This window comes from Gorilla gorilla, chromosome 5 (assembly GCF_029281585.2).
Source record: "Gorilla gorilla gorilla isolate KB3781 chromosome 5, NHGRI_mGorGor1-v2.1_pri, whole genome shotgun sequence".
NCBI classification, from domain to species: domain Eukaryota; kingdom Metazoa; phylum Chordata; class Mammalia; order Primates; family Hominidae; genus Gorilla; species Gorilla gorilla.
In genome coordinates this window covers 100990083-101014305 of record NC_073229.2, presented here as the reverse complement: position 1 = coordinate 101014305, position 24223 = coordinate 100990083, and the positions used below count along the sequence as shown (strand labels likewise).

Below are 24223 nucleotides of genomic sequence, written 5' to 3'. Positions count from 1 at the left end.
AAAGACCAAAAGTAGATAAAACCACAAAGATGGGGAAAAAACAGAGCAGAAAAACTGGAAACTCTAAAAAGCAAAGCGCCTCTCTTCCTCCAAAGGAACGCACTTCCTCAACAGCAATGGAACAAAGCTGGACAGAGAATGACTTTGACGAGCTGAGAGAAGAGGGCTTCAGACGATCAAATTACTCCGAGCTACGGGAGGACATTCAAACCAAAGGCAAAGAAGTTGAAAACTTTGAAAAAAATTTAGAAGAATGTGTAACTAGAATAACCAATACAGAAAAGTGCTTAAAGGAGCTGATGGAGCTGAAAACCAAGGCTCGAGAACTATGTGAAGAATGCAGAAGCCTCAGGAGCCGAGGCAAACAACTGGAAGAAAGGGTATCAGCGATGGAAGATGAAGTGAATGAAATGAAGCGAGAAGGGAAGTTTAGAGAAAAAAGAATAAAAAGAAATGAGCAAAGCCTCCAAGAAATATGGGACTATGTGAAAAGACCAAATCAACGTCCGATTGGTGTATCTGAAAGTGACGGGGAGAATGGAACCAAGTTGGAAAACACTCTGCAGGATATTATCCAGGAGAACTTCCCCAATCTAGCAAGGCAGGCCAACATTCAGATTCAGGAAATACAGAGAACGCCACAAAGATACTCCTTGAGAAGATCAACTCCAAGACACATAATTGTCAGATTCACCATAGTTGAAATGAAGGAAAAAATGTTAAGGGCAGCCAGAGAGAAAGGTTGGGTTACGCTGAAAGGGAAGCTCATCAGACTAACAGCGGATCTCTCGGCAGAAACTCTACAAGCCAGAAAAGAGTGGGGGCCAATATTCAACATTCTTAAAGAAAATAATTTTCAACCCAGAATTTCATATCCAGCCAAACTAAGCTTCATAAGTGAAGGAGAAATAAAATACTTTACAGACAAGCAAATGCTGAGAGATTTTGTCACCACCAGGCCTGCCCTAAAAGAGCTCCTGAAGGAAGCACTAAACATGGAAAGGAACAACCGGTACCAGCCGCTGCAAAATCGTGCCAAAATGTAAAGACCATCAAGACTAGGAAGAAACTGCGTCAACTAACGAGCAAAATAACCAGCTAACATCATCATGACAGGATCAAATTCACACATAACAATATTAACTTTAAATGTAAATGGACTAAATGCTCCAATTAAGACACAGACTGGTAAATTGGATAAAGAACCAAGACCCATCAGCGTGCTATATTCAGGAAACCCATCTCACGGGCAGAGACACACATAGGCTCAAAATAAAAGGATGGAGGAAGATCTACCAAGCAAATGGAAAATACAAAAAGGCAGGGGTTGCAATCCTAGTCTCTGATAAAACAGACTTTAAACCAACAAAGATCAAAAGAGACAAAGAAGGCCATTACATAATGGTAAAGGGATCAATTCAACAAGAAGAGCTAACTATCCTAAATATATATGCACCCAATACAGGATCACCCAGATTCATAAAGCAATTCTGAGTGACCTACAAAGAGACTTAGACTCCCACACATTAATAATAGGAGACTTTAACACCCCACTCTCAACATTAGACAGATCAATGAGACAGAAAGTTAACAAGGATACCCAGGAATTGAACTCAGCTCTGCACCAAGAGGACCTAATAGACATCTACAGAACTCTCCACCCCAAATCAACAGAATATACATTTTTTTCAGCACCACACCACACCTATTCCAAAATTGACCACATAGTTGGAAGTAAAGCTCTCCTCAGCAAATGTAAAAGAATGGAAATTATAACAAACTATCTCTCAGACCACAGGGCAATAAAACTAGAACTCAGGATTAAGAATCTCACTCAAAACCACTCAACTACATGGAAACTGAACAACCTGCTCCTGAATGACTACTGGGTACATAACGAAATGAAGGCAGAAATAAAGATGTTCTTGAAACCAACGAGAACAAAGACACAACATACCAGAATCTCTGGGACACATTCAAAGCAGTGTGTAGAGGGAAATTTATAGCACTAAATGCCCACAAGAGAAAGCAGGAAAGATCCAAAATTGACACCCTAACATCACAATTGAAAGAACTAGAAAAGCAAGAGCAAACACATTCAAAAGCTAGCAGAAGGCAAGAAATAACTAAAATCAGAGCAGAACTGAAGGAAATAGAGACACAAAAAACCCTTCTAAAAATTAATGCATCCAGGAGCTAGCTTTCTGAAAGGATCAACAAAATTGATAAACCGCTAGCAAGACTAATAAAGAAAAAAAGACAGAAGAATCAAATACATGCAGTAAAAAATGATAAAGGGGATATCACCACCGATCCCACAGAAATACAAACTACCATCAGAGAATACTACAGACACCTCTACACAAATAAACTAGAAAATCTAGAAGAAATGGATAAATTCCTAGACACATACACTCTCCCAAGACTAAACCAGGAAGAAGTTGAATCTCTGAATAGACCAATAACAGGATCTGAGATTGTGGCAATAATCAATAGCTTACCAACCAAAAAGAGTGCAGGACCAGATGGATGCACAGCCGAATTCTACCAGAGGTACAAGGAGGAACTGGTACCATTCCTTCTGAAACTATTCCAATCAATAGAAAAAGAGGGAATCCTCCCTAACTCATTTTATGAGGCCAGCATCATCCTGATACCAAAGCCAGGCAGAGACACAACCAAAAAAGAGAATTTTAGACCAATATCCTTGATGAACATTGATGCAAAAATCCTCAATAAAATACTGGCAAACCTAATCCAGCAGCACATCAAAAAGCTTATCCACCCTGATCAAGTGGGCTTCGTCCCTGGGAAACAAGGCTGGTTCAACATATGCAAATCAATAAATGTAATCCAGCATATAAACAGAACCAAAGACAAAAACCACATGATTATCTCAATAGATGCAGAAAAGTCCTTTGACAAAATTCAACAACGCTTCATGCTAAAAACTCTCAATAAATTAGGTATTGATGGGACGTATTTCAAAATACTAAGAGCTATCTATGACAAACCCACAGCCAATATCATACTGAATGGGCAAAAACTGGAAGCATTCCCTTTGAAAACTGGCACAAGACAGGGATGCCCTCTCTCAGCACTCTTATTCAACATAGTGTTGGAAGTTCTGGCCAGGGCAATAAGGCAGGAGAAGGAAATAAAGGGTATTCAATTAGGAGAAGAGGAAGTCAAATTGTCCCTGTTTGCAAACGACATGATTGTATATCTAGAAAACCCCATTGTCTCAGCCCAAAATCTCCTTAAGCTGATAAGCAACTTCAGCAAAATGTCAGGATACAAAATCAATGTACAAAAATCACAAGCATTCTTATACACCAACAACAGACAAACAGAGTGCCAAATCATGGGTGAACTCCCATTCACAATTGCTTCAAAGAGAATAAAATACCTAGGAATCCAACTTACAAGGGATGTGAAGAACCTCTTCAAGGAGAACTACAAACCACTGCTCAAGGAAATAAAAGAAGATACAAACAAATGGAAGAACATTTCATGCTCATGGGTAGGAAGAATCAATATCTTGAAAATGGCCATACTGCCCAAGGTAATTTACAGATTCAGTGCTATCCCCATCAAGCTACCAATGCCTTTCTTCACAGAGTTGGAAAAAACTACTTTAAAGTTCATATGGAACCAAAAAAGGGCCCTCATTGCCAAGTCAATCCTAAGCCAAAAGAACAAAGCTGGAGGCATCACACTACCTGACTTCAAACTATACTACAAGGCTACAGTAACCAAAACAGCATGGTACTGGTACAAAAACAGAGATATAGATCAATGGAACAGAACAGAGCCCTCAGAAATAACGCCACATATCTACAACTATCTGATCTTTGACAAACCTGAGAAAAACAAGCAATGGGGAAAGGATTCCCTATTTAATAAATGGTGCTGGGAAAACTGGCTAGCCATATGTAGAAAGCTGAAGCTGGATCCCTTCCTTACACCTTATACAAAAATTAATTCAAGATGGATTAAAGACTTAAACATTAGACCTAAAACCATAAAAATCCTAGAAGAAAACCTAGGCATTACCATTCAGGACATAGGCATGGGCAAGGACTTCATGTGTAAAACTCCAAAAGCAATGGCAACAAAAGACAAAATTGACAAATGGGATCTAATTAAACTAAAGAGCTTCTGCACAGCAAAAGAAACTACCATCAGAGTGAACAGGCAACCTACAAAATGGGAGAAAATTTTTACAACCTACTCATCTGACAAAGGGCTACAGAATCTACAATGAACTCAAACAAATTTAGAAGAAAAAGACAAACAACCCCATCAAGAAGTGGGCGAAGGATATGAACAGACACTTCTCAAAAGAAGACATTTATGCAGCCAAAAAACACATGAAAAAATGCTCACCATCACTGGCCATCAGAGAAATGCAAATCAAAACCACAATGAGATACCATCTCACACCACTTAGAATGGCAATCATTAAAAAGGAAACAACATGTGGATGTGGAGAAACAGGAACACTTTGACACTGTTGGTGGGAGTGTAAACTAGTTCAACCATTATGGAAGTCAGTGTGGTGATTCCTCAGGGATCTAGAACTAGAAATACCATTTGACCCAGCCATCCCATTACTGGGTATATACCCAAAGGACTATAAATCATGCTGCTATAAAGACACATGCACACGTATGTTTATTGCGGCATTATTCACAATAGCAAAGACTTGGAACCAACCCATATGTCCAACAATGATAGACTGGATTAAGAAAATGTGGCACATATACACCATGGAATACTATGCAGCCATAAAAAATGATGAGTTCATGTCCTTTGTAGGGACATGGATGCAACTGGAAATCATCATTCTCAGTAAACTATCACAAGAACAAAAAACCAAACACTGCATGTTCTCACTCATAGGTGGGAACTGAACAATGAGAAGACATGGACACAGGAAGGGGAACATCACACTCTGGGGACTGTTGTGGGGTGGGGGGAGGGGGGAGGAATAGCATTAGGAGATATACCTAATGCTAGATGACGAGTTAGTGGGTGCAGTGCACCAGCATGGCACATGTATACATGTGTAACTAACCTGCACATTGTGCACATGTACCCTAAAACTTAAAGTGTAATAATAATTAATAAATAAATAAACAACAACAAAAAAACTAAAGTGTGAAGATAGTTCTGGATTTCAAGAGTAGAATATGAGGATGCATTGAATGAACTTTAAAGGGCCTCTGAATCAGAAAACACACACACACACACACATTCACATAGCTATACAAGTTTTTATGGTATAACTGGAGAATTTAAAATATGGCTACATTCTAGATAATAATACTACATTACTATTGATATCTTTAGATAGGATCTTGCTCTGGGAGAAGTTAGAAGTGCTGCCTGAAGATGAAGGCATCTTGATTTGACAAGAATAATTATCCCAACACCCTGTACCTCAAATTCAGCTAGAAAGCATACAAACAGATAGAAAAAAAAATCTCCTGTTACTACTGAGATAAACTCTAATTTCCTTAGTATTATCCATGAGTCTACTTGTCTATCACTTCTGACAAACTGCTTCATTATCTTCCCTCTATCCTACACAGGCACCAGGCAAAAGTACAGTTTTTCTTGTAGACTGCTATGCTCTTTCATATTTCTACTGTTTTGTTCATGCTGATTTCCCTGCAAAAAAAAAAAGAAAGTATTTTTCCTTTCCATATCTAGCAAAAATCTACTTATTTTTTCATATGTATGAATTTGTTAAAAACTTCTCTACTCCACTCTTGCCACTTTTTAAACTCTAACCTCCCTCTTTCTCGCTGTCTCTCTCTCTTCCACTTTATCGCTCTCTCTCTCTGTCTCTTTCTTTCCCCTTTTCCTTCTATTTCCCACTACATATTGAACTCTTCTTAAGGTAGAATTCATGTTTTATTCAGGTTCGCTTTTCCAAAACTGAGCATAATTACTGATATGTGGATTGTCTTTATCTGTTTTGCATTGCTATAATAGAATGTCACAAACTGGGTAATTTATAAGGAGAAGAATTTTATTTCTTACAGTTCTAGAGGCTGGGAAGTCTAATATCAAGGTACCAACATCTAGTGAAGGCCTTCTTGCTTAATCATCCCATAGCAAGAGGCTTCTGCCTCTGATCCAACTGAGAGACTGAAACTCTTTTATTACTGACATTCATTCATTCATGAAGGTGAAGCTCTCATGGCCTAATCACCTGTCAAAAGTCCTACCTCTTAACATTGTTGCATTAGAGATTAAGTTTCCAACACATACTTTTGGGGAACACATTGAATTGAAAGCATGGAAGTTCAACAAATATCTGGTATATGAATTTAGGAAAGAAGAACAGCATGGTCTTTGATATGGTTTGGCAGTACTCCCTGCCCCACCCACCCCCCGCCAATTTTCACTTGAATTGTATCTCCCAGAATTCCCACATGTTGTGGGAGGGACCCAGGGGGAGCCAATTGAATCATGGGGTTTGGTCTTTCCCATGTTATTCTTGTGATGGTGAATAAGTCTTATGAGATCTGATGGGTTTATCAGGGGTTTCTGCTTTTGCTTCTTCCTGATTTTTCTCTGCTGCCACCATGTAAGAAGTGCCTTTCCCCTCTCACCGTGATTCTGAGGCCTCCCCAGCCATGTGGAACTGCAAGTCCAATTAAACCCTTTTGTTCCAGTTTCTGGTGTGTCTTTAACAGCAGTGTGAAAACAGACTAATACAGTTTTATTATATTCTCAGGTTGCTGACCGGAAGGTGAATTGTTTGGCAAGGTCAATAAGTGAACAAATGAATCAGCAATAGCTAAATCTTAGAACAGAGCCTCCTGATACAGTACCTTATGCAATCATGCTGTCTTCAATCATTTGCAACCATTTATTGACTACCCACAATCTTCTTGAAATCATTTATGGATCTGGGGAAATAGATGGGTAAGACACTATTTTTCTGCTCAAATATCTTATAATCTAGTGGAAACAATAAAACATATCACGTATTTGTAATATTGTAAATGATATCTTAAAATAAAAAATAAAATATTTGAGAGGTTTATAAGAGAGATTAGTCCAAATTTAGTGTAGAAAATGAAAATTTTTGAGAAAAAATGGTTGCACTGATCTTAAAAGATGCATAAAATTCAGACAGGTAGGGGGAAAGTAGAAGGAAAATAGGAACAGTAAAGGGGATACCACAGAGATAAGATAAACTGTGGTATGAGATAGGTGGGGAATAAGAGCGAGTGAATACCTCAATCCTTTCTGTCCTACTCATGAAACTTATATGCTATGAGACACCTTGAATTATCTTTGCTAAAAAAACAGATATGGTAAGTCACTGACTCAATATCTAATCCTCTGCTTCACCTCATTAACAGAAATCTGTTTTGAGTGTGTCAGTTTATCCACCTAAAAACTATTTTTCCATTTCTCTTGAAGATTTGGGTGACCAATATTATGTAAAGTAAAGATGTTAAGAGAAGCCTCCAATAAAGCTCCTTAAAGGGACTAATTTTGTTAACCCATATTGCCATTTATCTTCCCCCATTTCCCCTTCTTTCTTCTTGGAAATCAAATATAATGTCTAGAGCTGTAGCCACCATCTTGCTGCCAGGAGGATAAAAATCATGCTGTAAGGTTAGTGGCCCAGGAGGAGCAAAGGAGATTGGATCAGTGACAACATCATGGAACCACTGCTCTCCCTGTAAACTGCCTGCTTCCAGACTTAAGAAACAAGGAAATACCTTTTTATCTTGTTTAAGACACTGTTCTTCATGTTGTAACGGTTAAATTTAATTACTAACAAATATAGTAGAAAATAGGAGTCCATGAAAATATCTGAGAAGCAACGACAGAGGGATCAGATGGGAGACTAGAATGATATTTTGAAAGAAGATAACTTGATTTTGTTAGGGTGCTGTGGTAGAAAGTAGAGAATAAAGCATGTAGAAAGTACATTCCATATTTTAACTGAGGAAGAGGCCAAGGGATAAATCAAAGGGAAAATCAAGGATGGAGCTAAAGAGGTTGAAAGGAAGTTGGAAACATTGTCAGACATGGGAAAGTTGAGGACAATTTAATCAGGTACAACAGGGAACAAGTCATTTTATATAAACTGGTGGTGGTAAGCCAATTAGATACCTGTGTGGTGATGTCTATGAGGCTCTCAGACATTTAGGAATGAAGTTAGCAGACAGGTCAGGATTTGAGCTTAACATTTAACACTCATACACACAGACTTAGAGCAACACTCAGACATTATCAAGGAAGAGTGAAAGACAGGAAAAAGAGAGTACTGGTCTTTGAGGAGCAACACCATGAAGAGGAAGCAAGGATGTCCTTTTTCATGGTAAAACCGGAAGAGGTCAGTGTCATGTAACTAAACAAAAAAAGAAAAGCAAGCGGTGTTATGTGTCAGTGTACACTTCAGTAAACATTGATCATATTTAGATTGCAGGCTCTTTGAAAGTAAAGGCTGTAGCTTAAAGAATATTTTTAATTACCAAATTTCTTAGCAAAATCCAGTAGATAGTTGGCTCTGAAAAAAATATTTGCAGTTTTGATTTTTCTTGATCCATTTAGGTCAGGGGAAGGCTTCATGCTGTGCAGACAATGAGGCGCTTTTGGGTATTTCCAGACTGCTGATGCTGAACTTTGCATGTAACTTGCTCTGTTCTTTGGGATACTTTAGAAGTGAAGTATAAATATTTAAAAAGGAAAGGGTTATTACTGTGTTCACTTTGATTGATATAAGTGAGGAAGGAAACCTGAAAATTTAAAGATATTCTATATGTTCTCTCTTTGAATCAACTGAAATAACGTCAACTCTAATCACCTCCAGGTTGCTCTGGTAATGTCTTTTCTAAGGTAAAATATAAAGTAACATGGATACTACATTATTATTTTAATATATGACAAGATTCCAAGAAAAAAATAGCTTATCCCTGCGTACATGTAAGAAATCAGTAAATGTTAAAATAAGCAGATTGCTATAAAAATGAACCTGACTTTTAGCCATAGCAAGTTGCTTTAATTTGTAAATAGCAGAAATCTTTTGGTAAAATGATATGAATTGACAGTGAGAATTCTCCAGCCTTTTATGAGGAAGACTAACAATGGCACAACCTAAAGTACATATATTTTTATCAGTCTTAGCAAAATTGCACTTAACAGAAGTTTGCATGATTTCTACATCACAACCTAGTCCTCTTTACAACACTAATCTGTTTTTGCACAAGGCTGCTATGCTGAACCCCTTGGTGCTTCCTGACATTATTATTAACTACCACGTTATTCCATCATTTTTTTATGTCTGTCTTCTCCAGTGTGCCTGACAGTTTGTGTTAGGCCATTGTCACATTGCTATAAAAAATACCTGAGGCTGGGTAAATTATAAAGAAAAGAGCTTTAATTGGCTCATGGTTCTGCAGTCTGTATAGAAAGAATGGTGCTGGCATCTGCTTCTGGTGAAGCCTCAGGGAGTTTACAATCATGGCAGAGGTGAAGAGGAAGCTGCTGACATCTCACCTGGAAGTAGTGGCAGTGAGACAGGGAGGAGAAGTGCCACACTTTTAAGCAACCAGATCTCATGAGACCTCATTCACTAACTTGAGGACACCACCAAGCCATGAGGGATCCACCCCCATGACCAACCAGGCCCCACCTCCAACACTGGGGATGACATTTCAACATTAGATTTGGGAGAGGACAAATATCCAAACTGTATCAGCATAATTTCTACTATAATTTCTAGTATAGACAATTGATATGATTTGGCTGTGTCTTCACTCAAATTCTCATCCTGAATTGTGGTTCCCATAATCCCCATGTGTTGTGGGAGGGACCAGGTGGAAATAATTGAATCATGGGGTGGTTCCCCCATCCTGTTCTTGTGTAAAACCCTTTATAAGGGTTTCCCCTTTTGCTGGGCACTCATTCTTTTCTCTTCTGCTACCTTGTGAAGGAGGACATCTTTGCTTCCCCAACTGCCATGACTGTAAGTTTCCAGAGGCCTCCCCAGCCATGCTAACAGTGAGCTAATTAAACATCTTTCCTTTATAAATTACCCAGTCTCAGATATGTCCTTTACAGCAGCATGAGAATGCACTAATACAGTAAATTGGTACCACAAAGAGTGGGGTGCTCTTGTAAAGATACCCAGAAATGTGGAAGCAACCTTGGAACTGGGTAACAGGCTGAGGTTGGAACAGTTTGGGGGGCTCAGAAGAAGACAGAAAAATGTGGAAAATTTGAATCTTCCTAGAAACTTGGAGGGCTCAGAGGACAGAGGATGTGGAAGTTTGGAACTTCCTAGAGACTTTTTTAGTGGCTTTGACTAAAATGCTGATAGTGATATGAACAATAAAGTCCAGGCTGAGGTGGTCTCAGATGGAGATGAGTGACTTATTGGGAGCAGGAGTAAAGGTCACGCTTGCTATGCAAAACACTGGTGGCATTTTGCCCCTGCCCTAGAGACCTGGGGAACCTTGAACTTGAGAGACATTATTTAGAGTATGTGGCAGAAGAAATTTCTAAGTGGGCAAGTGTTCAAGAGGAGGAAGAGCATAAAAGTTTGGAAAATTTGCAGCCTGACAATGCAATAGAAAAGAAAAACCCATTTTCTGGGGAGAATTCAAGTCAGCTGCAGAAATTTGCAGAAGTAACAAGAAGCCAAATGTTAGTCAGCAAGACAATAGAGAAAATTCTCCAGGGCATGTCAGAGACTTTCAGAGCAGCCCTTTGTATCACAGGCCTGGAGGCCTAGGAAGGAAAAATAGTTTCCTGGGCTGGGTCCAGGGAAGTCTGCTCTATGCATACTCAGGACATGGTGCCCTGCATTCCAGCTGCTTCAGTTCCAGCCATGGCTAAAAGGGGCCAATGTACAGCTCAGGCCGTTGCTTCAGTGAGTGCAAGCCCCAAACCTTGGTGGCTTACATGTGGTATTGGGCCAGTGGGCACATGCAAGTCAAGAATTGAGGTTTAGGAACCTCCACCCAGATTTCAGAGGATGTACGGAAATGCCTGGATGACCAGGCAGAAATTTGCTACAGGAGTAGAGCCTTCATGGAGAAACTCTGCTAGGGCACTGCGGAAGAGAAATATGGGATTGAAGCCCCCATACAGAGTTGCCACTGGGGCACTGCCTGGTGGAGTCACGAGAAAAGGCCTATTGTCCTTCTGACCCCAGAATGGTAAATTCACTGACAGCTTACATTGTGTGCCTGGAAAAGCCACAGACACTCAATGCCAGCCCAGGTAAGCAGCCAGAAGGAGGGCTATGCCCTGGAAAGCCACAGGGGTGGAGCTTCCCAAAGCTGTGGGTGCCCACCTCTTGCATCAGCATGACCTGGATATGAGACATGGAGTCAAAGGAGATAATCTTGGAACTTTAACGATGGCCCTATTGGATTTCATACTTGCATGGGTCCTGTAGCCCTTTGTTTTTGCCAACTTCTCCTATTTGGAATGGTTGTATTTACCCAATGCCTGTATTACCATTGTATTAGGAAGTAACTAACTTGCTTTTCATTTTACAGGCTCATAGGCAGAAGGAACTTGCCTTGTCTCAGATGAGACTTTGGACTTGGTCTTTTGAGTTGATGCTGGAATGAGTTAAGGTACTTGGGGGACTGTTGGAATGGCATGATTGTGTTTTGAATTTTGAGGACATAAGATTTGGGAGGGGAAAAGGGAGGAATTATGTGGTTAGGCTTAGTGTCCCCACCCAAATCTCATCTTGAATTGTAGTTTCTGTAATCTCCATCTGTTGTGGGAGGGAACAGGTGGAGACAATTAAATTATGGGGGTGGTTTCCCCGTTTTCTTCATGTGATAGTGAGTTAGTTCTCATGAGATCTGATGGTTTTTTAAGGGGCTTCCCCCTTCACTGGGCACTCATTCTTCTCTGTCCTGCTCCCTTGTGAAAAAGAATGTGTTTGCTTCCCCTTCCACAATGATTGTAAATTTCCTGAGGCCTCCCCATCCCTGTGGAACTGTAAGTCAATTAAACCTCTTTCCTTTATAAGTTACTCAGTCTCAGGTATTTCTTTATAGCAGCTTGAGAACAAACTAATATAATACATAAAAATATAAAGATTTTATCTATACCATGAAAAAAGTGTTAAAAATATGTATTACTTTGCTTAACCTCAGAGAAATATTTTGATCTTAAAATTTCCTGAAAGTATATAGTAGTTATGTGAGGTTCACCCATTCCTGCAGAATAGAAATTAAGAGCCCAGAGCTATATTCAAATTTCTGTTCTGATTACTGACTGTATGACCTTAGGCAAGCTGCTTTATCATCTTGTAGCTCAGTTTTCTTATTCACACAATACAGACAAAGCAATACTTACACTAGGATTTTTGCAAGAATAATTATATGGAAAGTCCTTCGCTAAGACAGTTCCTGAATTACAGTAAGCCATCACAAAATACTAGCAATTGTTCTTTAAACATATCTTAAGAAATTTCTGCTCATGAAAGTCTATGTGTATTTTGCTGTGGGAAATGGAAAGAAAAGACCAAACTTTCTGCTGGTCAGTCCCCAGGCATCACTGACAAGCAGACAGTGATGATGGTAGTAATGCCTCCTTCGAACTACTTCATTTCCAAAATTCCTAAGTATATACTACCAATTATTTGCAATGCAAAAAAAATGCTCATGCAGAGGAAAATGCTGAAACTATTATGTTAATCTTCAAGTAGAATAAATCTCAAGCCCGAATATATATTTCACTTGCATTTTTATTAAAAGTGTTTTTGTTTATTTCTTTTACCTTGCTTTTGATAGCTCCATAAGAAGATATTGCCAGTAAATGAGAACACACATGGAGAGTATGCAGAATGTCACTTTTATCAGCAGTTAAAAGAGTAAAAACTTTATATGTTTTGTACAATTATTTAAGTGTGAATCACCAGTTCTTTCTCAATCTATTCAGTGTTCTCTCTAGAGGGATTCTCAGCAGATCTCTTGATGGTTCCAATGCACTATTCTGAAGAAAAAAATGGTTTCCACTGGAATTTTATTAAGTCAAACTGGGACAAGCTGAATATAAGTAGAAAATGCTAGAAAATGGGACAAGCTGAATATAAGTAGAAAATGCTAAAATAAAAATGGCATGAAGAATAAAGTTTCAACATGCTCAGTCAGTATTTTTTTAATTATATCTTCTTTAAGTACACAATTTCCTGTACTCTTTAGGAAGATTTCAAAGAGGATATTTAAGTGTATGATCTTTTTGATCTGAAAATTAGCCTGCCATGCAGTAGGCAAAAAATCATTTTCTTTCTTCACATATAGTATATTCATACTGCTTTTGTTTGAAATCGAAATTAGGATGAATACTTACCTTTCTATGTTGTAACTCAAATAATTTTCTTTTTTTTATATTTTATTATTATTATACTTTAAGTTTTAGGGTACATGTACACAATATGCAGGTTAGTTACATATGTATACATGTGCCATGCTGGTGTTCTGCACCCATTAACTCATCATTTAGCATTAGGTATATCTCCTAAAGCTACCCTCCCCCCCTCCCCCCACCCCACAACAGTCCCCAGAGTGTGATGTTCCCCTTCCTGTATCCATGTGTTCTCACTGTTCAATTCCCATCTATGAGTGAGAATATGCAGTGTTTGGTTTTTTGTTCTTGTGATAGTTTACTGAGAATGATGATTTCCAATTTCATCCATGTCCCTACAAAGGACATGAACTCATCATTTTTTATGGCTGCATAGTATTCCATGGTGTATATGTGCCACATTTTCTTAATCCAGTCTATCATTGTTGGACATATGGGTTGGTTCCAAGTCTTTGCTATTGTGAATAGTGCCGCAATAAACATACGTGTGCATGTGTCTTTATAGCAGCATGATTTATAGTCCTTTGGGTTTATACCCAGTAATGGGATGGCTGGGTCAAATGGTATTTCTAGTTCTAGATCCCTGAGGAATCGCCACACTGACTTCCACAATGGTTGAACTAGTTTACAGTCCCACCAACAGTGTAAAAGTGTTCCTATTTCTCCACATCCTCTCCAGCACCTGTTGTTTCCTGACTTTTTAATGATCGCCATTCTAACTGGTGTGAGATGGTATCTCATTGTGGTTTTGATTTGCATTTTGATTTGATGGCCAGTGATGGTGAGCATTTTTTCATGTGTTTTTTGGCTGCATAAATGTCTTCTTTTGAGAAGTGTCTGTTCATGTCCTTCACCCACTTTTTGATGGGGTTGTTTGTTTTTTTCTTGTAACTTTGTTTGTTAACTCAAATAATTTTCAATACATGATGGTAAATTCAGTATCCGTTTGCTGTGCCCACCAGATAACAGGGACTAGGTTTGCCTTCATATATCAAATATATTGACATAATGTTTCAAAGTCAGGAAAACCTTGAAATTTAATGTTTTTTGTCCACAGTGGTTAGATATCCCTTTAGGAAATAAGTCTATTAATGAATATCAGGACTTCAGAAGTAAAAATAAATGGCCCTTTGAACTATGTAATACATAAATTCGTAAACCAAACAAATAAAATGTGCAAAAAATGATCATGCAAAGCATAAATGAAAAATGATACATTTATTCATTTTTATAAGACTTACAATATGCCAGGAGGTTTTAGTTGCTGAAGATAAAGTGTTAAATATGAAAAGAACTTGTCCTCCTAGAAATTAGCACTGTAATAACAGTGATGCCTAAAAATGTATATGTACACAGACTTACATCAGTTAAGATGCCTAACTGTATCTTCATGCTTGAAGAAATAATTACTTTGGTATCCTTTCTGTTTTACTATTTCAGTACTTTGAAAAAGCTGTGGGTGTATCTATGTAAAAATAAAAATCAACTAATAGCACTATCTTTAGAATTATGATGTCTAGCATTTAGAAAGTATAAACAACAAAATGTTATAAAGTTGTCGGACATTTTTATGCCTGTTTATGTAGAAATGATTTTAATCTGAGAAGAAGGGCAAATCTGGCATAATGACAGAAATAATGGCACGAAATAAATGATATGAAATAAATGGCTATTTAGAACTAAAAATAATGAAATGAGGTGAGTTCTATGAAGATAGTGGGTAATTATATAAGGGCTAGTGATTAAAATGTAGATGTGATGTCCAAAACTGTAGCAGCCATTTGGGACTATGAAGCAACAATCCTGTGAAAGAAGAGCATGCATGGTGAATATAGTGGAAGTCAACAAACTCATTATTTGTTTAAGCTACTGTTACAGGTTTTTTTCTTATTTGCAGCTGAAGGTATTTTTCATATGACAAGTAGCATGAGTGAAAAGCAAAGTTTGGATCAAGAATTTTTCATACCATGACATGAAGGTTGTTTAACATGATGGTAACAAACCTACTCTAGGGTCATGATTTGACTGAAAGAATAACCTGGCTACTAATCCTGCGGGACAGAACAAGAACAGAATGCAAAGATGTGCAGACGGAACAGAAAGCAATAAGCAAGCTTTGCATATACAATTGAAAGTAGTAATTTGCTAAGGTAAAATAATTCAAGAGAAGGCTTTGTCTGTGCTAACGTTGTAAGCATAAGGGGAAAGGGCAACTCTTAGTGCAGTGGTAACTCCTAAACCCTCATTTCATCTCTGTGCTCCACATATCCATCTGTGTAGTTAATCAAGCTTTTCTTTCCCTTATGTGTATTCATTTTTCCTGGTATTAATTCCTATGTAGCATTAATTTGTAACAAGCAATGAACCTTCAATAAGCATTATTTTCTATCTTGGAAAGAGTAAAATTAATTAACACCTTTGACATTTGAAAAGTATAAAACTTGCCTATGGTCACCAAAATAAGCACTCTTGGGTCTTTATTATCAACATTTTGCTTAGTCCACCTGGTACCTGTAGGTCTATTTTTATCAGAATGTTTAAATAAATAAATTATTTATGTCCTAATTATAAAGAGGTATTATTTCACCAGGTTATTAAAAATGGCCAGAGGAAATATATCAAACTGTGAAGTAAAATCATATTCATTGACTATAGAAAGATAAAAAGCAGTTTTTGAAAGGAATAAAAGAGAATGGTACAGTTTAGGGAAGTAACATACAGATATAGATAAAAGACATAATTAAAACTAAAACAAAAAAACTAGGAAAGATCCTTAAAAAATAGTATGCTGTATTCTAGAGAGAATTTTAGAAAAAATACAGCAGCATAAAAAAGACAGCATAACAAATATCTCTTCAGTTCATCCTTACAAAGCAAACATTGAATGAATTTAGATTTTGTAAATTGCTTCAAGCCTTTACATTGAATTATTTTACAAGAATTAAGAATATTGCAAATATTATATAATTTTAGTAGGATACATATTTTAATGTAAAGTCCCTCTGCTATAGTTTAGTTTGTTTGACTCTCCCAAATCTCATGTTGTAATTGGATCCCTAGTGTTAGAGGTGGGGCCCAATGGGAGGTGTTTTCGTCATGGGGGTGGATCCCTTATGAATGGGTTGGTGCCATCCTAATGGTAATGAATGAGTTCTCACTCTCTTAGTTCTTGCGAGAGCTATTTATTAAAAACAGTGTGTCACCTCCCTTCTCTCCTTCTTGGCTTTCTTTTTTGCTATGTGGTCTGTGCATGCACTGGCTTCATGAGTGGAAGCAGCCTGACACCCTCACCAGAAACAGATGCTGGCACTATGCTTCTTGCACAGCCTTCAGAATCATGAGCCAAATAAACCTCTTTTCCTTATAAATTACCCAGCCTGAGGCATTCCTTTGCAGCAACACAAAGGAGCTAAGACACTCTCTTTCAGGACTATTGCCAATGATTTTGCTTTTTCCTAGAAATGTAGCAAAGTAAAATCAATTCCAAGTCCCCAGTTTATTGATTTATTCCTTGTGCTACATATATACTTTCCTGTTATGCATCCTCCAGATTGGCCAGGATTTAGTGAAGAGGACAGAAATGTAATATATCTGTTCAAAAAAAAGCTTTCCATTTTCGATTCAATGCCATTTGAGAATAATACTAAATTCCTAGACACTGCATCTTCTTCTCTTTTCAGTACATTTAGCTAAAAGGGATAGTGGTGGTATTAAATACAAGGTAACATGGGGTTCTGAAAAATATCTAACTCACAGGCAATTAATTAGAAGGTAAAGAAAATAGTCTTCCCTTTTATAGCATCTGCCAACCCAAAATGGGTTGGTACTATTTGCCTTCATGTGTGTCCCTTAGTCATTAAAAAAGAAGAATTTCATTTTACTCGATAAGGACCAAATTATGAAATTATGTTTTATGATCTGGGGAAAACAAATTAAACCACTTACAACTTACAAAAATGTGCAAGATTATTTTCTTGTAAAAAATGTTGATCCTATTGTTATTTGTAAACTGCAGGAAAATGCAGAGAGAAAACAAAGTTTAAAAACAGGAAATAAATAGTTTGTTTCACCACATGAAATTCTATGCATTATTTAAATTATTTGATGTGGAGCTCATTTGTTGATCAAGAAAGACATATATTATATTTTAAGTAAAAAATTAAGCTTGATGTCATAAAAATCCATTTTTATTGAAAAGAGTTTTTGTATGTGGAGTTTCTACATCAGTGAAATGCACAGGGAGAAAAGTGTAGAATGATACACAGCAATTGTAACAATACTGTTTTTTAAGGGATGTGATTTTTTAAGGACTTTTTTATTTTCTTCCTTGTCTTTTGTTTTTGACTTTGATAATGGCAGATAAAAATATTATTTTTAAAAAATGATATCATAGAACTTTAAATTTAGAACTTTATCAGTCCCATCTTCTACCTAATAAATTAGAAGTTTATCCAGTTCCATCTTCTACCTAGTATTAAGATGCCTTCTGTAGTATTTCCATCATATGATAACTCAGATCCTAGTTCAATACCTCTAGGCAAATGTGGTTTACTTAATTTCTAGGCGGGCTAAGTAGAAAGCTTCTATCATGGGAAATGTCTAATTTTTTATATTTAAATTCAGGTCTCCCTGTTTATAACTCCTCTTTGGCTCTCCTTGTCTTCTACAAGTGGGTCTAACAGGCTTATTCCTTCTTTTAGAAAGCAGGCTCCCCAATACTTAGGACAACTTTACACTCCAACTCCTTCTTTTTTCATGACTCTTTGATCTCTTGGCAGAGGCAGATGGTGTAATGGTATAATGAAGGGCAGGTAGATCAATCAAGATTTTTGCTGCTTGAATAGATTATCTGTTTCCATGTACAAGCTGCCAGTTGGCCCCTCTTCAAGGACTGCATTCTCTATAAGCAGGTCTCCCATGGGTTCCTTCAGGAGGCTGGGGATGAGGGCGGGTGGCAAAGCAGCTAACAAAAGATAACATAAAGACACGTGCACTTTTTCCTGGCCTAATAACATGAGATTCTGCCTCACCTTCTGCTTATGTGATCTTGCTAATATCTGGAAGTGGTCAGATATTCAATGGACTCATGGTGAAAGGAGAAGAATGGAAAGATGAACTAAATATAACAAAGTTGAATACATGAAGAAAATCTTTAAATGATATTTTAAAACCCACAACTAATCACATGTATTTTAAATATTTCTATTATTAGATTGTCAGTTACTTGAGCAATTTAAGGCTGGAGTGTTTCTCTGAGTCACTGCTAGTACCTGATTTAAGCTTTGTATTGACTAACACTTAATGATATTTCTTATGCTTAACTGCATTTTGACCTTCAAACATATCAATAGTCAGGCAAGCATAGACCCTCATGATTAGAATCACATGTGCCTAGGCTCTCTTGAAACAAGCCTATCAATAATTCTACGTATTAAAAAAATATCCACATTGAAAAATAAGCAACTTATAATTGTACTGGTCAGTTAAACTACACACAGAGCATGAATAAAAAAATTGACAAATTATTCTACCCTTTTTAGATATGGGCTGGCTTTATTATAGCATTATTAGTAAATTAGCTTAGAAATTAATTGAAAAAAATCCCATACTATCTTCAAGGGATTAAATGGGCATCTGCTGGTTAAAGTCAGGTTTCTTAAATACTTGGTGGTCTTAGTCTGGTCTCTGGTTATAAGCATTGGTTTCAAATTGCCTCCAGAATCTTTCTGGCCAAAGAAAATACAACAATGCAAGAACAGATTCCAACTTGGCAGAAAATACGTATTGAGAAACATTTAGATCCTTTGGGAAACATTAACTCATGAACATTATAAAAGCAGGTAATAATTCAAAATGCTATTTTCTGGGATCCTAAAATCTCCCACAGAGGCCCTATTTATTCAGATTTTCAAAATAGCTCAGCACAGAATAGAGCATGAAATGCATTTGGGCCACTGTGTACATAAAAACATCACAGTGAGTCAGCAGTCAGTCACAGTTCTCTGTCCCATGGGTCATGGATCAGTCTGTTCAAAACCCTGTGAGGGAAAATTCCTGTCAGGTTATATAGGGTGAAAATTCTTCTCTCACTTAAGCAGGAGAGGAGGGCAGCTCTCCACAGGACTTGTTTAGTTCTGCTACTCAGTTGTCACCCAGGGACACCAACGGCTCACGTTCTTGATGGTAACCAGAGACTGGTAGCACTCACCCATGCACCTCAAAGCAGAGCAGAACTGTGGCAGAACCATCCCTACTTCAACAACTCAGCCTGAGTGCAAAAGCAGCTTCCTCGGCCCACGGAAAAGCCAATGCCAAACAGGATAGAACCATGCAAGACTAGTCAAGGGCAAGAGAGACAAACATGTAAAGATGGAGAGAGACAGATACACCTATGTCAAACTGTGTAGCAACATTTTGGCCTGCCTCTCCTCCCTCCTTTAGTTGGGTGTATTTACTGGTTTAATTTGTCCATGTGGTTTTTAATTTCAATTACCATATACATCATTTCTAGTAGTGTTGTGTTGTTCCTTTCTCAAATCTGATTGGTCATTTTTGTTTGTTTCTGTGGTCCCTTGTTCTCTGGTAAATTTTCATTCTTTTTAGTCCTCTAAGAATATTTAGCATAATAATTTTATATTTCTTGTCTGGTAATTCTAATATCTGAAGTCTCTGTGGGTCTGTTTCAGCCCTGTGTTGTTTCTGCTGGCTCTCACTCTTAGGAACTTGTTTTGTGATTTTTTTTTTTTTTTTTTTTGAGGTGGAGTTTCGCTCTTTTTGCCCAGGCTGGAGTGCAATGGCGTGATCTCAGCTCACCACAACCTCCGCCTCCTGTCTCAGGCTCCCTAGTAGCTGGGATTACAGGTATGCGCCACCACGCCTGGCTAATTTTGCATTTTTAGTAGAGACGGGGTTTCTCCACGTTGGTCAGGCTGGTCTTGAACTCCTGACCTCAGGTGATCCACCCGCCTCGGCCTCCCAAAGTGCTGGGATTACGGGTGTGAGCCACGGCGCCCAGCCTGTTTTGTGATTTTTGACTATAAATGAAGCATTTTTCTTTCAACCTTGTTTATGAGAATTTGTTGAGATGTGAGTTGAAGTTGAATTCCTCAGAAGCACTCTGGGCTTTCTTCAGTCAGTCTCTGGAGCAACCTCTGATTCAGAACAATTTGCAATTAAATTATTAGCTTGAGGCTGATCAGTCTACTCTGGGTGTGTGAATTCAGAACACAGCTCTTGAAAGATATTCAGTGTTATTGATTCTCAATACAGATCTCCTCAGCACAACTCAAAGCCATATCAGGCTCTATTTCTCCACTTGGCAGGGGTTACATCATCTTACACTGAGGGTATAGCCTGCTAGCACCTATGCAGGAGTTTGTTTTTAGATCCCCAACCCCGAATCATGCCAGCATCCTAGTCTTTATTTATGTCTTTACCCCATGAAGCCATCAAAATGAAAGACTAATTTATCTTCCGAGGTTGTCAATCTGATATCTTTTTTCAATTTTGAGTTTTTCTTATTTTGTTGTGCCAGGTCAGCTCAGTATTTTAATTGTTTCACACAAGAGGGTAATTCAGTATATCTATTCCACCAAACTGCCAGAAATAGAAGTTATTGCTGTCTTAAAAATGATTTATGTTTTGACATATTTCCGCCATGGACTATGTTAATAATCAGTCTATTTCTAGGACCTTGTGCAGAGCTGACCCAGAGTGGAACTAAGTTAAGCCTTAGATTAGCAAAACAAATGCATTTTCATGCCATCCTCCCCATGTGGACTCTGACCTCAGCCACATTGGCTTTGTTTGGTTCTTCATATTTATCATGTTCATCCCCACATCAAGACTATTGCTTCTTCACCTCTCACCTTCATTAATTCCAGCTCAAAGGTCTCTTCAAACAAGGTCGAGTCTGCCTAATTTACATTTACGTAGCACTCTTTAGATTCTCTTACATGGCGTTATCACAATCACAATGAAATGAGGATTGTTTAATACCAATCTCCCTAGCCAGAAAAGAAGCTCATGAGGAAAAAAAGTATGTCTTGCTCATGGGAAGGTCTGCAGTGCCTGGCAGAGCGCCTGGCACATAATAGGTGCTTGTTAATTCTTTGTTGAATGAGTATGTAAATAAATAATTGAGAGGCATTATGTAGAAATAGTTGTTTTTTTTTAAAGTAGGAATTGCACAGAAATCTCTTTCTTACCTTTTACCTTAAATGTATAACAAATATGTGAATTTAGAAAGGTAGCCAGGAAGTCATTCCTTTCTTTAGGCCTTGGAAGTTGCATTATTTAAACCCTCAGTGGTTTAAAATCGAGAACAACATTTATTTTAATCTACTTATATGATTTAAACTTTTTATCCTCTCAAATTGACTTGAAATTAGACATTGCATGCTTAAAATATATAATTATTCATGATTCAACTTCAATATTTCCTATGGGGCATTTTAAAATAAAGATAATATAAAAGACAACTGCTGTATGTATAAACCAGGGAACAACCCAAAACACTAGCATCAATAATCAAATGTATATTTTCCCCTTTACTGTGTTATATCATTTTGGGTATCAAATGAACCTTTATGACAGTCTTATTTGATAAATTTCCATTTTATTCTAATGTGAAATGAAACTGTAAGAATAGAAAACTCATAAAATAATGTTTTCGAGAAATATCATATTTATTCTAGATTCCTTTAGTAGCATTCTCTTTATGATATGACAAGAATGGGAAACTCATCTTAAAGATATAAGAAATAAACTTATGCTAGAACCCTAAGACAATGCTGAATATTTCATAATAATGTTAGTATATTCACTTCAATTGGAATATTCTGTAATTATACTTAATTCCATATATCTGCATGACAAAAGGGATTTTTGTTTCTCATATTTCCTATGAATAACAAAAACAAAAACAAAGCAAATCCTCTACACTGAACATATATAGGTTTGCATTATAAAGATAATTAAAAAGAGAATTTCAATTAAGTCAGAAATGAATCAGCAAAATTGTTTTGCAACATTTCATATTCAGGAATTGTTAACATTTCTGTAAATAAAACTCAAAATGAACAAATAGCACCTCTTATTTGTTTAAAAAAATCACTTTTTATACCCAGACGATTCAGAATGTGTGTGGTATGTAATGATAGCTGCCAAAAAATCAATTCACAGGGTCAGCAAATTACTTTGTTTCACTAAGGGAAAGGTGGAAGAGGGAGGTTTTTTTTTTTTTTTTTTTTTTTTTTTAAGGCAAGCAGGAGTGTTAGCTAAATCAAGTAGGGGAGATTTAACCAGGAAAAATAAGTGAAATTAGAAATATTTGTGACCCACTTCACAATTTATAAACCACTTACAAAACATGTTATGATTTCACTCATACAACAATTACATTTGGTGATTCAAGGAAGGCACCAGATAACCTTTTAAAAATGAGGCGTCTCATAGAGCAACTCGCCCTTTTTTTTTTTTGAGGATCAAACAGCCTATATACAGCAGAATCAAAACTGGAGGCCAGGTCTTCTTACTACAAGTTAGATGTTTTCCCCATTATACTGGGTTACTGAATTCTAACCAAGAAAATGAACTGTTCCAGCAGAGTATGGGAAGATACGGTGCTGCAAGAGAAATGAAAAAATAGCATGGCACAACATGAAAGTATAGTATTCATTAAACAGTGGGCCAGATTAACAGAAACATAGATGAGTGTAAAGGAGGTGATCTCTGCTTTTAATCTGTGTTGCACAGACCATAATAAGAATATTGTGTCAAGTTCTGAGAGTTTGGCTTTAGAAAAATTATATCAAAAATTATTATTAGATAGCAGGCCCAGTGAAATCCAGCCCACACTGGATTTACTCAGCCAAAAGAGAATGAAAAAATGGAAACATTAATAACTTTAGGCAATACAGGCATTCAATTTCCCATGAACTTGACCACTCTCTAGTGTCTCATTTACAACTATTGTACACATTTCTTATATTTCCCTACCCCTTGCAGGCATTTGATTTTCCAGACTATTTATATAAAGACTTTTTTTTCCAAAAAGAGTGGCTAAATGGTGAAAGGACAAACTGTGTCATTTGGGAAGTGGTTAAAGAACTGGGTATATCTAATCCAAGAAGGATAAGGCATGGCTATGCGATCAAATTAAATGAAATTTAAAGGCAGATTTCATTGTGTCACTTCTCTCTGCTTTTAACCATCTAAAGACTGCTCATGCCTATAGAGCAAAGTCAAGTTATTGCCTTCTCCTATAATCAGACCTTTCTCTAAACTTATTTTCTCTCAATGAGGAAAACTACAATTAACCACTTTAATCCAGATGTTCTCATGACTGCATGTTCTTGCTCAGAGTAGCTTATCTGACGTTAACAGTTTTGTCCAAATAGATCATCTGCTTTCTGCAATTCTGCTCAAGCATTCCTTCTCTTAGAAGCCCTCTGACAAGTGACACTTGCTCAGGCCCAGGCTGTATTTTTATTGTGGGTCACTTTTCCCCCTCCTACCTTACCCCAAGATACCTTTCAGGAAAGGATTGTGTTTTCTTTATTTTTAAGCTCTTAGTCCTTACTGCAGTGTCTGGCGCATGGAAGGTTCTCAATTAATGCTTATCAAATGATACTAATATCTCCTTTTCAATATTTGAACACCTGCTGAATGGAAGAAAAATTAGGATTACCTTATGTAGCTGAGGACTAAACTAGGACTGGTGAGTGAAACTCACAGGAGTACAGATTTCTATGTAATGAGAGAAAATCTTTCCAAGAAATCAGAGCTCTCCCAAAGATGAAAAGTCCTCCCTCAGTTCAGGAGTGAGGAAGACAGCCAAGACATGTCAAGA

General features: G+C 37.3%; 1 long non-coding RNA gene across 5 annotated transcripts in view; it reads left to right on the top strand.

Annotated features, from left to right (window-relative positions):
- Positions 1 to 24223, top strand: part of LOC129534579 (uncharacterized) — a 576108-nt gene that overhangs the window by 460003 nt on the left and 91882 nt on the right. For 2 of the 5 annotated variants that reach the window (XR_010134296.1, XR_010134295.1), the window contains exons 4-5: positions 6752 to 6942; positions 11544 to 11624. The exons of 2 other annotated variants lie outside the window; for them this stretch is intronic. This is a non-coding gene — a long non-coding RNA (uncharacterized lncRNA). The remainder of the gene's footprint in view (positions 1 to 6751; positions 6943 to 11543; positions 11625 to 24223) is intronic. One more of the 5 variants, XR_010134294.1, reaches the window with a different exon arrangement.